This window comes from Rattus norvegicus, chromosome 3 (assembly GCF_036323735.1).
Source record: "Rattus norvegicus strain BN/NHsdMcwi chromosome 3, GRCr8, whole genome shotgun sequence".
Classification (NCBI taxonomy): Eukaryota; Metazoa; Chordata; class Mammalia; order Rodentia; family Muridae; genus Rattus; species Rattus norvegicus.
The window spans coordinates 11,561,805-11,577,350 of NC_086021.1; positions in this window are offsets into that span (position 1 = coordinate 11,561,805).

Sequence of the window (15,546 nt, forward strand, 5' to 3'; positions counted from 1 at the left end):
TAATTTTCTAGACAGATACAAGGTATCAAATTTGAATCAGTATCAGATAAACCATCTAAATACTCCCATAACTCATAAAGTAGTAGAAGCAGTCATTAAATGTCTCCCAACCAAAGATCCCAGGACCAGAAATGTTTAGTAGAGAATTCTCTCAGACGGTCATAGAATACCTAATACCAATATTCTCCAAACTATTCCACAAACTAGAAATAGAAGGAACACTACACAGTTCCTTCTCTGATAACTAAAGCAAACAAAGACCCAACAAAGAAAGAGAATTTCACACCAATTTATTCATGAATTATCCTGCAAAAATTCTCAGTATATTTCTTGCAAGCCAAATCCAAGAACACATCAAAACAATGATCCATCATGGTCAAGTTGGCTTCATCCTGGAGATACAGGGATGGTTCAGTATACAGAACCTGATCACTAATCAAACTAATCTCACTATAAAAACAAATTCAATGAAAGCAAAACAAACAATCATCTCATTAGATGCTGAGAAAGCATTTTACAGAACCTGCCCCTTCATGTTAAAAGTCTTGGAAATATCATAAATTCAAGGACCATATTGAAGCACAGTAAACGCAATATACAGCAAACCAGTAGCCAACATCAGACTAAATGGAGAGAAACTTAATGCAATCCCACTAAAATCAGGAACTAGACAAGGACACCCACTCTCTCCCTATCTTTTTAATATAGTGTTTGAAGTCCTTGCCAGAGTAGTTAGAAAACCAATGGAGGTAAAGAGGTACATATTGCTAAGGAAGTATTCAAAATGTCACTATATGCAGATGATGTGGTAGTAAACTTAAGTGACCCTACAAATTAAACCAGTGAACTTCTAAGCCTGATAAACAACTTTAGCAAAGTGGCAGAGTATAAAATTGATTCAAACAAATCAGTAGCCTTCCTCTATCAAAAGAGAAACAGGCTGAGAAAGAAATTACGGAAATGACACCCTTGACAATAGTCAGAAAGCATATAAAATACATCAGTGTGTCTTTATCCAAGCAAGTGAAAGATATATTTGACAAGAACACATGTCTCTGAAGAAATAAATTGAAGATCTCAGAAATTAGAAAGATCTCCCACGTTCGTGTATTGGCAGGATTAATATTGTATAAATGGCCATTTTGCTAAATGCAACCTACAGATTCAATGCAATCCCCATCAACATTCCGACTCAATTCTTCACAGTCATAGAAATGGCAGTTTGCAAATTTATTTGGAATAAAATAAATCCCAGGATAGAGAAAACTATTCTGAAAAATAAAAGCATTTTGGGGAAATCACCATCCCTGAGCTCAAGTTGTATTACAGAGCAATGGTGATGAAAAACTGTATTGTATTGGTATAGAGACAGGCAGGTAGATCAATGGAATAGAATTGAAGACGCAGAAATGAACCCACACAGCTATGGCTACTTGAAAATTGATAAAGGATCTAAAACCATCCAGTGGATAAAAAGATAGCATTTTTTTTAAAATTGTGCTGTTTCACCTGAAGGGCAGAATGTAGAAGAATGCAAATCAATCCATTCCTATCTCCTTGTACAAATTTCAAGTAAAAGTTGATTAAACCCCTCCACATAAAGATCACCAGTGGAAGGGGAAGCCCTGGGTCCTGCTATGACTGAACCCCCAGTGAACGTGATTGTTGGGGGGAGGGTGGCAATGGGGGGAGGGTGGGGATGCGAACACCATAAAGAAGGGGAGGGGGAGGGACTAGGGGGATGTTTGCCCGGAAACCGGGAAAGGGAATAACACTCGAAATGTAAATAAGAAATACTCAAGTAAATAAAAAAAATAAAAAAATACCTCCAAATAAAACCAGATACACTGAAACTATCTGATGAAAAAGCAGGGAAAAGCCTGGAACATATTGGTACTCGAGAAAATTTCCTGAATAGAACACCAAAGGCTTTTGTTCTAAGATCAAAAATTGAAAAATGAAACTTCACAAAATTTCAAAGTCTCTGTAAGGCAAAGGACACTGTCATTCCTTCCATACAGCAACTAACACATTGGACAAAGATCTTTACCAATCCTATATCCGATGGAGCACTAATATCCAATATATACAAAAAACTACATAAGCTATCCTCCAGAGAATCAAATAACACTATTTAATAGTGGGCTACAGTTCTAAACAAACATTCTCAGCTGATGAATACTGAATGGGTGAGAAGCACCGAAAGAAATCTTCAACATCCTTAGTCATAAGGGAAAAGCAAATCAACACAATCCTGAGATCTACCTCATACCAGTCAGAATGGCTAAGATAAAAAGTCAGGAGACAACAGACTCTGGCAAGGGTGTGGAGAGAAAGGAACACTCTGTCCCTGTTGAAATTGCAAGCTCTTAAAACCACTCTGCAAACCAGGCTGGAGGGTCCTCAGAGAATTGAACATAGTATTTACTACCTGAGGACCCAGCTGTACCATTCGATGGCATATACCCAAAACTTGCTGCAACCTACAACAAGGACACGTGCTCCACTATGTTCATAGCAGCCTTATTTATAACAGACAGAAGCTGGAATGAACCCAGATGTCCCTCAAAAGAGACACAGATTCATATAATGGGGTCCATTTACACGATGGTGTGGTACTCAGCCATTAAATAGAATGACTTCATGAAATTCATAGGCAAATGGATCAAAGTAGAAAATATCATCTTGAGCGAAGTAACACAAACACAAATAAATGCAAATATCATGCACTCACTGGTAAGTGGAAATTAGCCCAAGAGCTCAGAATATCCACAATAAACTCATATACACTCTGCAGCTCAACAAGAAAGGACAAAGAGGGACGGCTTCAATCCCAATTAGAAGGGGGAAGAAAATTATCATGGGAGGCACATGGAGGAAGGACCGTGTGTGGGAGAGGGGAGTGAAATGGAAATACAGGAGAGCAGGATCAGATGTGGGAAGAGACAGGAGAGAAGCACAGAGGACCAGGAGAATGAGTATAGAAAGAAGGAACAGTGGAGGACGGTGTAACCTCTAAATGTCCCAGATACTAGGGATGCGACAGGTTCCCTGGACCCAACACTGATGACATTGGCCAACATCAACACCAACAGTGAGATTGAACCTGCAGACACCCCCTGCAGTAGATAGACATGACCACAGTGTAAGGATGGGACACTCACCCATCTCTTATTAAATCAGAGTTATCTGTGTCTATTGAAATGCAGGGTAAATATGGAGCAGAGGCTGAAGGAAAGGGCATCAGGAGATCTGCAGACACCAAACCGCACACTGTTGCAGATGCTGAGATGTGCTTGCAAACAGGAGTCTGGTGTGGCTGTCCTCTGAGAGGCTCTGCCAGAACCTGACTGACACAGATTCAGATATTCACAGCCAACCATTGAACTGAGCCTAGAGATCCCAATGGACGATGTAGGGGAAGGGCTGAGGGAGATGAAGGAGACTGTAATTAACAACAATATCCATTAACCAGACCCCTCAGGGCTCCCATGGCCCTAACCACCAACCATAGACTATACATGGTCTGGTACCCTACGTATGTAGCAGAGGACGGCCTCATCTCATATCAGTGGAAGGGGAAGCACTTGGTCCTTTGGATGCTTGATGTCCCAGAGAAGAGCGATTCAGAGAAGAGTGATTCTAGAGGGTGAGGAAAGAATGAGTGGGAGAGTTGGGGAGTCACCCTCTTAGAGACAAAGAGGAGGAGTATGCGGTGGTGGGGTTTATTAACGGGGACTGGAAAAGGGTTAATATTTCCAATGAAAACAAATACAATGGTTAATGATACTAATAATAAAGGAGTAGTATTTTCCATACATTATTTTACTGCACAGGTTAGCTTGGAACATTTATTGTTGCGTAGATGCGTATTTCTTCCTACAGTTCCTGATATCTTGTTTCTCTGAGGAGTGTAGACTTAGATCTTCCTCTTCATTCAAAGAAGGCATAACACTTAACTCCTTTCTCTAAGCAAAGGTGATTGTAGATATGTCTGTAAAAGGCAGGAGGCATTTGTACAATCTAATTGGGGGTCACCAAAAGAATTATTTACAAGCAAAGCTTGTAACACAAACACTTTGTGTTCAATCAACTTACCAGTATTGATAACATCCCAAGACTTCTGGGCAGGCAACTGCATACAATGTCAAGAGACATTTAGAATTTCAATATATGTGACTAGAGAAAATACTTTCCATTGTTTATCATACTCAATATTTCAAAAATATCATCATGGAATGAATATTAAAAGCTTTAGGACAAGAAGAAATAGTGAGACACCAAGGCAGAAGCGTCACAGTAACACCTGGATCTCACATGGAATTCTAATATCAATCCCACACATTCTGTGCTCTATTCACATCCTATCACATGCTAATTCCCTAACACAGTCCACCAGTGATTTTCTAGTCCCTGCAGTCTCTGAGGAGCAAGGGTCTGGATCAGCCTTTCCCACTCGGTTATGAGGTTCCAAGACACATCCCTGCACCAAAGCTGGTGTAAGAGGCGCTTGACCGCACAGTCTCCGAAGCACCCTTTGCCCTTTCCATTCATGTTGCTCCTTGAGGTATCACTTGTCACGACCCCTGACAGTGTGCACAAAACAGGTAGCACTCTGGACTCAAAGGAAGACAGTCGACATGGTTCCTCCTCATTCAGAAAGCTTGGATGATCGCCCGCTACTACAAGCAGAACTGACAAGTGAGGCATCTCCTGGCTGGGCCGTCAGACCTCACGACTGCCCCGTGCAGACCTGGCGACTACCCCGTGCAGACCTCGAGACTGCCCTGTGAAGACTTCGTGACTGTCCCATTCAGACCTCGCAACTGCCCCGTGCAGACCTTTAGACTGCCCCATTCAGACCTCGCAACTGCCCCGTGCAGACCTCTCTACTGCCCCATTCAGACCTCGCTACTGCCCCATGCAGACCTCACAAATGCCCCGTGCACACCTGGCGAATGCCCCGTGCAGACCTCGCGACTTCCCCATGCAGACCTCACAAATGCCCCGTGCAGACCTGGCGACTGCCCCCGTGCAGACCTCGCGACTGCCCCGTGCAGACCTCGCGACTGCCGCATGCAGGCCTTGCTACTGCCTCGTGCAAACTCTAGGACAGCCCTTCTCGAGCTTTGGTTGTTTCCTGAGATCAATGGTCACTCGAGATTTCCCTGCTTTGCCTTCCGGACTTGTCCACAGTTCTTGGGAGAGAGAGAAATACTCAAAGGATACAGCTCGACTGATGCTCACCATGACTCACCACTGCCAAGTCCTTTCACTGCCCCTTCACGGGGTAGTGTTTAGAGAGGACAGAGAGCCTCATCCCAGACTTTACCCTCTGACAATGCACCAGCGATTTCCCAGCCTCCATGGCCTGGGAACCCCTTCAGTGTCCCCCAAGATGTTTATAACCCCGGAGTGTAGCATGGGAATCAGTTGAAGGATTCCCAGCCTCCTCAGCCTGGAAGCCCATTCAGTGTCCCCAAAGCGGATTATAACACCGGACTCAAAGGGGAAAGAACTTGAAAGTTTCCCAGCTTCTCCCCCTTGAGAACGCCTTCAGGGTCCCCCAACCGGATTATAACATCCTACCCCAACGGGGGAAGCACTTGAACAGCAGAGACCCGAGCGACTTTCCACCTCCGGGACTATTTAGTCGGACTGGACACAAGTTCAGATGCTCAAAACCCTACGAAGACCAGAGATTCAAAAAACCTGACGTTCGTGTTATAGAAATGCTTCAGAAACTCAAAGATCATACAAAGGCTTCAGTCAATAAGAGGGCCCTAGAACCCAGAAGGGAACTGACAGAGAGAAGAAATGGACAGTTCCACTTTCTCTGAGGGTTCCTGAGAGCATGAGTAAACCACTGACCAAGGATAGGAGATTACTGAGTAACCCACTGGCATAATATATATGTCGTATGTATGTAGTATGTGTATAGTATGTATGTGTGTAATATGTGTGTATATATGTAGCATGTATGTATGTATGTATGTATGTATGTATGTATGTATGTTTGTATATATGTATGAACACCCATATGCAGTGACCCATGGAGATCAGAAGAGGGCCTCAGACTCCCGAGACTTGGGTACCATCTGATATAGTTGCAGGGAACTGAACCTGGGTCCTCTGAGAGGAATGCAAACCATTTTAACTGACATTACTTCAGTTTACCATTATTTGTGATACATCTTACCATCCATTGTGTCTTGTACTATGCAGTGTTCGTTTCTTATTGCAATAGTGTCCCTTCATTGAGACTGGGTTTTGACGGTATGTTGAACATGTAATAGCGGCATGGCAGAAGGATAGCGTGGGGGGTGTGCTCTGATGCAAAGAGGGACATTGCACTAACTGCTCAGTCACTGTCTCTGCTGGCCTGCACTCTGCAGCATGTGCCTCCTGTGAAGACAACAGCTTTCCGTGTTGCCTGAGCTGACAGCCCTTGCAGCCTCCTCTAGGTCCTCCTTTGTACATCCCCAGGGGATCATCCTGAGTGATCTCTGAAGGGAAATCCCTGATAAAAATTCCCCAGTGCTTACTAGAACCTCAGGCTAAAGCCCAAACTCCTGGTTGGGAAATAAAACCAGCTCCTAGTCCACCACAGCCTGACAGCGGGACCCATCTATCCTGCCTGCCATTCAGCCCACTGACGCTTCTATTCTGATAGGGTCGATGATCATATTGGATTAGGGGCCCAGCACACTCCAGGGTGGCCTTCATTATAACCACTTACATCTGCAATGACTCTACTTCCAGTGGATATCACAGCCTGAGCAGCCAGGAGTTAGGATGAAAAGAGAGGCTGGTGCATAAGCCAGACACTCACCCTGTCTGGGATACTGACTTACTTTATTAAATGATTTTAAAAATGTATAAAATATTAGAGAAGTTCACACCCGAAGAATGGATTAGCACTTTCATGTCTATAATTCCTTCACCTGCTCTCTATAAGCACCTACTACCTCCAGGGACTCAGATAAGCCAGAATTCATTCCCTGTTTCCACTCTAGATAATGCACAGGTAATCTGTCGAAAACTGCTAAGCTGAGACTTTAGAGAACCTGTTGGAGACATCAGTTCAGGAAGCCAGATGCCCTGGCCAAGGCCTTCGAGATGGGGCTTCACAGAGATGGCAGATTTGGAAAGACGACAAGGTTGAAGACGTGATGCCTTTCTTGCTAAGGAATTGGAGAACTTCCCTTCAGAGAAGATGGCTTCAAAGAATGAAGTCTCCAAGCACCTCTCCTTGGAACAAGTGCTTGTTCCTATGGGGGTTGGGGGGGGGCGGCTGCATTTCAACCTCAGGCACTGGAGAGTGACGGGTCCAGAACTTCACGAGTCGGTTCAGTGTGCGATGACTTAGGTGGAGAACCACTAGCTTCCTCACTTCAACTACACCAAGGAAGGATGCTCTGCTCTGTCTCGCTGCCTTGGAAAGACACCTTCATCCCTGTTGTTCATGCCCAAGGCTTCCTGTGGTCCTCACCTGTTTGCTTCTGAGTCAGCTGAGGTGTGTTGACATACCTCACTGTGTGCGAGCTTCCCTTAAGAGCTCTAACCACCCAACCCGTCCTGTACACTCCATCTCTATTGTTCTATTTAGGTTGATTTTTTTTAAACAAAACATGAGCGGGAAGTGGATTTCTCAAATGTCTAATGCTTGCAGTCTTCTAAAGTTGAGGCCCAGGTGAACGAAATTAATTGTGGGCAGTAAATCACGCAGACAGATCTTTATGCCTATTTTCTTGGCTTTCGATGACGTTTAAAATGCGGTGTTTGGGGGAAGGAAATTACAACATGGTAGCAACAACGAACCATCATGTGTCTCCGTTAAGGTTTGTTTTATTCAAAATGACAAACGCTCCTCCCATGACTCTATATTGAAGGAGGTGAAGAGGTGAGCTAGGTCCATAAAACAAAGGCCTTAGGACCCAGGGCTGGCGGTTGTCTTCCCCAGGTTGTCCTTCAAATATATCTTGCCACTAACCGGTTATAGCTGCGGTTCACAACCTGTGTGTGGGTCACGATCCCTTTGACAAACTTCAGTCTCCAAAATGATTCCCGACTATGATTCATTACAGTAGCGAAATTACAACTATGAAGAAGCAACAAGAATAATTTTGTCATCAAGGGAAGTAACAACATAGGAACTGTCTTAAAGGGGGCAGCATTAGGTAGGTAGATCACTTAATTATAGTCCAAGAAAGAGCGTCTAGCTATGGGCCAAATAAACAAAATACAGGATCTCCAGCATGCCAGTGACAAGGGATAAGGTGCAAGCTGGGGAGATAGTTTTGTGGGAAGCAATGTCTACTGTGAAATTACCAGCACGTGCATGACAGCCCATAACCCATGTTTGGAGGGATAATGACAGGACACAGGGAGGTTCCCATGGCTCCAGCCACATATATAGCAGAAGATGGCATTGTCTGCATCAATAGGAGGACAATACCTTGGTCCTGTGAAGGGTCAGTTCCCCAGTGTGGGGGAGTGCCAGAGTGTTGAGGTGGGAGTGGTTGGGAGGAAGAGCATCCCCATAATAACAAGGGGAGAGGGAAATGGGAAAGGGGAGAACCAGGAAAGGGGATAACATGTGTGGGATGCCTATGATACCCAGGGACAGTGAGTTTTGGTTTCAGTAAGGGACTTTGTCTCAAACACTAAAAAAGAGGAAGATGAATGAAGAGATGTGCAGGGTCTCCCTCTGTTCATGCACATACACAGAAATACGTGTAGACACACACACACACACACACCCACACACAGCTGCATTAGGACAAACACTCAAAGAATTTGAGTTTAGGATTCAGGTTATCTTTTTGGTGTCTGATCGCACCTTTCCTTCCATAAATTTCACGTGGAAAAGTCATTCGAAGGCATGCATGTCAGATACTTTCCTCATTAACATGAAACCAGTTTTCTCCCAAACGTATAGGTTTTGAGTTGTGATAGAAGTCATAGACCCAAGACACAGATACACCTGAAAGGAAGAGCTAGATATTTGAGCTAAGAATTTGCATCCCAGGGCCAAGGTCTATGATGTCACGGAATGCAGAAGGTGGTCAGTGTGAGGGTCCACACCCTCTCCATGCTCTGTGGATGGGGCCAAGAGAACCCTACAGGGCTCAGTGATGCACTGACTCTAATTCACATGGCCCTGACATGAAGAGGGTGCATATTGACTCTTCTTGTTGTTGCTATGACAAAATACAAAGCAGAAACTTAACGAAGACAGGAGTGCTTGTCGACAGGAGTCTGATATGGATGTCTCCTGAGAGGCTCCGCCAGAGCCTGACTGATACAGATGAGGATGCTTACAGCTAATCATACCACTGAGCACCCGGACCCCAATGGAGAAGGAGTTAAAGAATGGACTGGAGGAGCTGAAGGGGTTGCAACCCCATAGGGAGAGCAACAATATCAACCAACCAGACACCCCCAGAGCTCCCAGAGACTAAACCACCAACCGAAGAGTATACATGGAGGGTCCCACAGCTCCAGCCACATATATAGCAGAGGATGGTATTGTCTGCATCAATAGGAGAAGCCCTTGGCCCTCTGAAGCCTCATTTCCCCAAAATGGGGGAGTGCCAGGGTGTTGAGATGGGAGTGGGTGGGAAGAAAAGCATCACCACTGAAGCAGGGGGAGAGGATGGGAGAGAGGGGATCTAGGAGAGGGGATAACATTTGAAATTTAAATACATAAAATTCCAATAAAAAAGAGACAGGAAGTGTTTATTTTGACCCATTGTTTGAGCTGGTACCATCCATCATGTTGGGGAAAGCATAACAAATGGAGTGTGATTGTCACATTGCAGACCTGGAGGGTGTTCAGCTTTCTTTCTTTCTTTCTTTCTTTCTTTCTTTCTTTCTTTCTTTCTTTCTTTCTTTCTTTCTTTCTTTCTTTGCTGTTTGTTTCTTTCTTTGTTTCTTTCTTTCTTTGTTTCCTTGTTTTAAATTCCATATATGGGTGTTTTCCCTTCCTTTTATGTATCTGTATAAAAGATACATATACAGAAGCCAAAAGAAACTTAGGGAAGAAAAGCAGGAATAGCTGCCAATAAGACATGGGAGGCCATAGGGCTCAAGTCGGTTTCCCTCACGACCACATGTGTATTCATCAAGACAGGAGACAGGAGCAGGACACAGAACTGAACAAGAGTAATCAGTGCTTGTGAGCCACCATGTTGGTGACAGGGTCTGAACTTAGGTCCTCTGCAAGGGCAGTAATGGTTCCCAACTATCAAGACACCTGTCCAGTCACACACAATCTTTGTCTATACAGCCCCCAAATACAGCACAACTTGATGTGTGTAAACACGCATACTAGACGTGCGGTGTGATTGATTTGTGTGAATGTTCAGTCAGTGTGATACAAACGCTCCTGTGTTCATAAATTTTGGCATAGCCGTTTTCACTTGGAGGTTCTCTTCATTCTCAACTTTGGTGTTTACATACATCTTCAAGAGAGGAACCGCCCTGTCAGCCTACCCGCGCCTCCCCCCCATTTGAAGCTTTGCCTGCCTTTCTTCACTAAGTGAAACACCACCTCAGACTCTACTCTTTCATTTTGTTCAGTGTAGTAGACTCTCCTCAACCATAAAATGGAGTCCCAGATGCAGAGGGAAGAAGGATTGCTGCTTGTTACTTTTCTTTTACTTGCTTTTTCCCACTACCACTAGTTTGAACTTTTGTCCCATTCAGTGGCAGGTACTTAATTCAGGCAGCCTTTTGAGAAGGGCTGTGCGTGGAGTGTGTTAAAGGAAAATTACTGGAGAGAACTCACTGTGATTTTGACGATTAAAACAAAGTGTTTATTGACTTGATTTTTCAGTTACACAGAACCATGGAGGGCACTGAGTCGATCGAACTAAAACTTCACATCTGACAATTTGCTCCAAGGAACTAAAAAACCTTAAAGACAAAATTGATCAAACAAAATAAGCCCTAAGTTGTAATGATTGACCCTCTATAAAGAGAAACATTAAACTTTTTTTAAAAAAAAAGATGATTTTGATGTTTTTGTTTAACAATTTCATATACTTATATAATGAGTTTTAGTCATTTCCTTTCTGTATTTCCCTTCCCAATTCCCCTCCCTCATCCCCCTTCCTCATACTCCCATCCCCTCCTTCAGTTCTCCCTTGCTTCCTCCCTCATCCTCCTCCGTCATCCCCTAGGTCAACCCCTTCTCTCACGCCATTCCCTCTCCAATTGGCACCGATATTCTGAATAAGTCCCCCCTCCTATTTCAGGTCTCTTTTCTGCATGTAAACATAAGTTTAATTAATCACATGAGTACAGAGGTATTCGACAGAACAACTTATCTATGGGTACAGGAATGTAGAAGGGAGTAAAGCAGAAATTTGTGGTTTGTTTGGAGACTCAACTGTGTCATGGATGTTGTACTGGAAACGGTCTTTGGAGAGTATGTTTTGCTGAGAACAAACACATGGTGTTTCTGGTAGCTGCCTGGGAAAAGGGCATGTGATGTTGAGAAAGGATACGAGTATAACCCTGGACAACAGTGGGCAACACCACGGCATTGGCTTGCCTTGACACTCTTTGCTGATGCTCAATGGACTTTGATGACACTGGTCTTCATGGACCATGCTGTGGCATTGGTTCACCTTTCCTTCTTCACTGACCATTGTTTGTCATGACGTTGTAGAGGGAAAAGCTCCAGAGAACTTCTTGTGGTGACATTGTGGTGGCTTCTTGCTGCCTCCTCGAACCCAGGCCAATTGGAAGAGCTCAGCAATTTCTTCTGGGTTGAACTGTCCTTGGTGATTCGTGAATGGTGTTTGCAAGTAGATGGACCTCCGTCTGCTGATTCATGTCAACTGAACTGATATACTGATGATGAAGATTGAAATCGCCCCAGAGAACTATTTCTAAGAAGGTCCACACCGTCCTTTGTTTGCCCTATTATCATTTCTTTTCCACTACCTCTGGTGGGTGGTGGGTAGAGGAAGGTTAAAGGGTTTAAAAACTCTTACTAAAGTAGGTCTTGAAAGATCTAAGCCTGCAGGATAGAACCCTCCTCCAATAAATGTTGATTGCCAAGGGAGGGGAGAGTCTTTATGGCCTCTCCCATCTGTAATGAAGTGTTGAGGGGCCCAGTCTTGTCCCCGTGACCATAGCCGCCATCAGTTTAAGAGTTCAAAGACTAGGTCCAATCTAAAAGATATCCTTTTGCTATCCACTTCCCCGTCTTCTGGTTCATATATTCCTTCCACCCACTCTTTCATGATGTTCTCTGAGCTGTGGAGGAGAAGACTTAGCCGTCCTGTTTCCACCTGAACAGTCCAACACCACTGATTCCCAGCACTTTGTCCAGCTGTACGTCTCTGCCCATGGTACTCAGAGGCTTCTTGTCTGATGAGAGCTTAGTGCAACGCTGATCTGTAGATACAAATGTGGATGTTTGGAAGGAAGTTTGACAATGTATCTAGCATTAGGTTCTTTCCTAGGGCCTATATCACCCTAACCATAGGTTATTGACCAGTATGCAGAACGTGGTTTGTATTCTCTCGTGTGGATTATGCCTTGTATCCGATTGGAAAGCCACTGGTTACTCCCATGAATGCGATGCCACTAACACATTAGGGGCACATCATGCCTGACATTTTAGCTTGAATGGTTCACCCCCGAGTAAGGATGTAGACGATTTTCTCCCCTGGAAGCCTACATAGAACTTTCTTGAACCATGAAGGCTTGCCATTACAGAGGATGCTTCCACATCAGCTTCAGATTGACCCTTCTGTGACCTGTGACCAAAGGATTCAGTGTCCTCAGCAATAGGGTCTTACCATCAAGTTCTGGAGGGCTACAAAGAACAATGGCAACAACCTGTAGCGTTGTGAGGGCTTTTGGGATCTCGCTGGTCAGCAACTTTCAGGAAGACATCCCAGATCTGGCACTGTGATTTTTGCTTAATTTTGGTTTTCTGTTGGTCTGATAAATACACTCACCAGAGCCAGCTTGGGAAGGGAAATCTTCATTTCATCTTATCTGTTCCAGCCCATCATCCAGGAAAACCGAGACAGGATTGTGAAACAGGAACTACAGAGTCTGCTCACTGGCTTGCTTCTAAGCTCACATTCAACTACCTTTACAGAGTCCAGAGACACCTGCATAGGGCGGTGCTGCCCACAGTAGACCAGGCTCTCCAACATCAGTGAACAGTCAAGGAAATGCCACCTGGACGTAGTCAAGGCCAATCTGATGGAGGAGGCTCCTCGAGGGAGGTTCTTTCCTCCAAGACTAGCCATCACAAGAAATCAATGAAAATAAAAAAAGAAAAGAAATCAATACCTTCAGGGGGAGCATGGCTTATCCATGGAGGGTGCCTCCATGTGAACGCAACAGTTGATCTTGTAGATATATTCTGTAACATGTTTTATAACCCCTCTCACCAAACCCCGTTCTAACCCAATCACCTAAGGGGAGATGGAGTGGAAAGTAAGTTTTAAAAACATAATTGGAGCACAAAGAAATGCTTCTTGGAAATAAAGCAAAATAGGACGCATTTCTGCATCCTAGATGCTTTCCTCGCATCATCTGTGCAAAGATAATGAAAACCGTTACGTTCCAGGTACAATTATTTCCAATGTTACAAATCATATAAATAATACTGCGTATCATTCATAAAACACATTGGCACTAATCGTTTTGATGTATTTTTCTAACTCACTCCTAATGTAGATCTGATGAACTGGAATTGTTCTCCTGCTCATTTATATATGAGGGAATTGAGGTTTAAACGTCGAGCCAATTTCCCAATACTCTAAGCTAATAAATGGCAGAGTAAGACAGCCGCACTTTCTCTGGCTTCATGGCATGGCCTCGTGAGAAATGCAAGTCAGGGTACCTTGGCAGGGAATCCCAAGGATCAGTACTTGGCAAATGAAAGTTGTCTTGGATGCAAGAGTGGGAGTGATGCTCAAGTCAGCCGAGCCCCAGCTCAGGATTCCTGAAACAGAACACCAGAACATGTTAGAGAGCCTGGAGACTAAACTAAACATCTGGGAGTCCTCAGCAGATTGTACAGATCCAGGGCTGATGGTTCATAAGTATGTTGGTCTTTGTGTGGGTGGAAAGGAACACTTATTTAGATCCCCACCTCCTACTATGTGCTACTACAGTGGAGGCAATGCCTTAAGTCCAAGGTTTTTTTTTTTGTTCCTGTGTGTGTGTGTGTGTGTGTGTGTGTGTGTGTGTGTGTGTGTGTACATACATGCACGTGCAGTGTATAATGTAGGGACTAATCCATTTTCTCTTCTACCTTATTCATTGAAGCAGCATTTCTCAGTCAAACCCAGAGGTCAACAATATGACTAGTCTTGACAGCTGTCTTGTCATGGGGATCTGCCCTATCTCTACCTCCCTGGACTGGGATTCTGTGTGGGCCACAAAGCATAGCCATCATTTACCTGAGACCTGTGAGCCATCTCCTCAACTGCTAAGGTTCAAGTCCTGTTGTTGGACTCATCTCCTTTACTTTTGTTTTCTTATTTTTTTCCCCGTCTTGGTCATAATATCAGAACCAGGTTAAGGTATGACTGGCTCACTCAAACAATCACTCAAATCACTCCACACAAATGTGTTCTAATAAGGAGGAGGACCCTGCTTACTCTCTGTTTTGTAAAGTCTTACCTTAACAGATGAGTTAAAGGATGGGATTATCCTAGTGGGTGATTGTGGATGCTGTTGTTGATGTTGAGGGAGGCTGGCAAATGATGGGACACAGCTGAGTCACTTATAATAACAGAGACAAAGCTGAGTGTGGTAGTGCATATCTATGTTCTCAATACTCGAGAAGATCACAAGTTCAAATCCAGCCGGGGCTACATAGTAAGTCTAAAGACAGCCTGGGCTACATCGCAAATCAAGGCCTGCCTGGGCTACAGAGTAAGTCCAAGGCCAGCCTGGTCTACATCATAAATCAAGGCCAGCCTGCGCTACAGAGTAAGTCCATGGCCAGCCTGGGCTACATGGCAAATCAAGGCCAGCCTGGTCTACAGAGTAAGTCCATGGCCAGCCTGGGCTACATAGTAAGTCCAAGGCCAATCTGCGCTACATAGAAAGCCCAAGGTCAACCTGGGCTTACTTACATGGAGAAGAGTCTCCAAACAAAAAAAGTTTTTTTTTTCCTTTTTAGTTTCTGTCTCTCCTATTTCCTCTACACTGATACCAGTGCTGTGGTTTGGGGGTGTGGGCAAGAAGTTTCGTCATGTCTGATGGTCCAGGATCTCCCAAGCAGCATGGCAAACCAAACAGTGCAGCAAACAAGTCTGTTTCGATTTTTGAAGAAAAATATGACACATGGGAAGTGCTGTCTGAGGAAATGGCTCTAAGATGGGACCTCGCCTCGGGAGACTGGGCTTGGATCTTGTTCTAGTTTCCTCGTGAGAAAAACAATGGTGTTCTCAACCAGAGTCTGTGTTGGGAATGCAATGCTGTGCTTCCATTTCAACACTGCATAATTTCCATATGGCAACCCTGGAAATCTTGTCTGATATTAAAGAGATTATAGGA